The sequence below is a fragment of the Lethenteron reissneri genome, chromosome 68 (assembly GCF_015708825.2).
Source record: "Lethenteron reissneri isolate LAM-NWPU_2019-01 chromosome 68, ASM1570882v1, whole genome shotgun sequence".
NCBI lineage: Eukaryota > Metazoa > Chordata > Hyperoartia > Petromyzontiformes > Petromyzontidae > Lethenteron > Lethenteron reissneri.
The window spans coordinates 435,349-437,492 of record NC_083846.1 but is presented as its reverse complement, the minus strand read 5'-3'; the positions used below and the strand labels follow the sequence as shown (position 1 = coordinate 437,492).

The 2,144-nt window shown below is 64.6% G+C and overlaps 1 pseudogene; it reads right to left on the bottom strand.

The window, feature by feature from the left end:
• LOC133360433 (potassium voltage-gated channel subfamily A member 3-like) overlaps window positions 1–1,454 on the bottom strand; it is a 5,837-nt pseudogene extending 4,383 nt beyond the window's left edge.
• Between the last annotated feature and the right edge of the window lie 690 nt (window positions 1,455–2,144).

The following is a 2,144-nucleotide window of genomic DNA, read 5'->3' as shown; positions in this document are numbered from 1 at the left end:
GTGGAGGAGGAGGTGGGGCAGGAGATGATCCCGGGGCCTCCTGCGGTGGCGACCGAGTCGTCGGCGTCGCTTGGCTCGAAGTCGTCGGCGCAGGCGCGAGTGGAGTCGCCGCCGCCGTCCATCTCGAGGTGGTAGAAGTTGTTGAAGTTGGAGACGATCACGGGCACGGGCAGCGCGATCGTGAGCACGCCGGCGATGGCGCACAGCGTGCCCACGATCTTCCCGCCCAGCGTGATGGGGTACATGTCGCCGTAGCCCACCGTGGTCATGGTGATGATGGACCACCAGAAGGCGACGGGGATGCTCGTGAAGTTGGTGAGCGGCTCGTCCACCTCTGCGTAGTAGACGGCGCTCGAGAAGAGGACGACGCCGATGAAGAGGAAGACGAGCAGGCCGAGCTCGCGCATCGACGCGTTCAGGGTCTGCCCGAGGATGCGCAGCCCCCTGGAGTGTCGCGACAGCTTGAAGATCCTGAAGACGCGCACGAGGCGCACGATTCGGAGGATGGCGAAGGACAGCGCCTGCTGCTGCGCGCGCTCTGCATGTCGGCGTCGGGCAGGCAGAGCATGGTGAGGAAGGGTACGATGGCGAGCACGTCGATGATGTTCATGAAGTTCTTGAAGAAGGCCGCCTTAACGGGGCACGCGCAGAAGCGCACCAGCAGCTCGAGGCAGAACCAGGCGATGCACGCCACCTCGACGGCGAACGCGCCTGCCGTGCCCCCTCCTCGCCCCTCGCCCCCTTCTCGTCGCCGCTCTTCCGCTCGCCGTGCGGCACCGTCTCGAGGCAGAAGACCACCACGGAGGCGAGCGTGGCGAGCACCGAGACGAGAGCGACGCCGCGCGCCCCACGGAGCTCTCGGGGTGCTCGAAGAGGAGCCAGGCGCGCCGCTGGAGGCGATTGCGCGGCAGCGGCGGCGGCCGGTCTGGATCCTCCCGGGAACAGCGCTCCTCCTCGCAGAGGCGGCCGCGCGCCTCGGCGCCCAGGTCGTAGAAGCGCACCTCTTCCACGAAGAGGCCGTGGGGCACCACGGAGGGCCGGTGGAGGCTGCCGCCCGACTGGAAGTAGAAGAGGATCGCGCCGAAGCTGTCGCGGTTGCGATCGAAGAAGTACTCGTCGCGCAGCGGGTCGAAGAATCGCAGGAGGCGAGAGGCGTCGCCCAGGAGCGTGCGGGGGCGCGCTCAAGGTGCTGCGACGCGTCTCGAACCTCAGCCCCGACACGTTGATGGACACGCGCTCGCTCCAAGCCGCCACGGGCAGCTCCTGGCCCTGCTGCTGCTGATGATGATGGTGCTGATGTTGTTGTTGTTGGGGATACTGGTGGTGGTGGTGATGGCTGGGCAGGTCGTGCGTGGTGAAGACGTGTAGCTGCTGCCGCTGCCGCTCTCCGTGGCGGGTTGTGGCGATGCGCAGCCGCGTCTCATGGCGAGCTCCGCGACGCTGGCGCTGGACATTTGCGGCCACTTACACCTCTCTCTCTCTTTCTTTCTCGAGATGATGATGATGGTTTATTCTCTACCCATCTGCTCTCTCTCAGGAAGCGCGCTGCTGCCACAGTGACCGAAACGTCGAACCTGTTCCATATCTAACGCGAGCGCCAACACCACCACCAACAACCACCACGACCACCACCACCACGACCACGCGTGGATGTGACCGCGTAACGAGCAATCACAGATCTCTCTCCTCTCTCCTCGATCGCCACCGACCACCCCGAATCGTCCGAACCGCCGACTCACCGCCTCCCCCACCCTCACCACCCCACACCACCACCACCACACAGCTTCATCCGAGTCGTGTCCGCCTCATTAATTCGTGATGAGCTTCCATCGTGAAGCACTCAGCGGCGAATCTCCACCCCACCCACCCCCTCCTTATCCTCCTCCTCCTCCTCCTCAAGCCGCGCTGGTGGTGCTGGTGGTGGTGGCGGGCTCACGTTCCATTAAAATCTCCTGGCTTCTCTTGCGTCCCATTAGCGAAGCATCAATTGATCGGCGTCTAAAGAGGCGCGCGATACCGGCAGCAGCAGCAGCGGTAGCAGCAGCAGTAGCAGTAGTAGCAGCAGTAGTAGCAGCAGCAGCAGTAGCAGCAGCGGCAGCAGTGGTAGCAGCAGTAGCAGCAGTAGTAGTAGCAGCAGCAGTAGC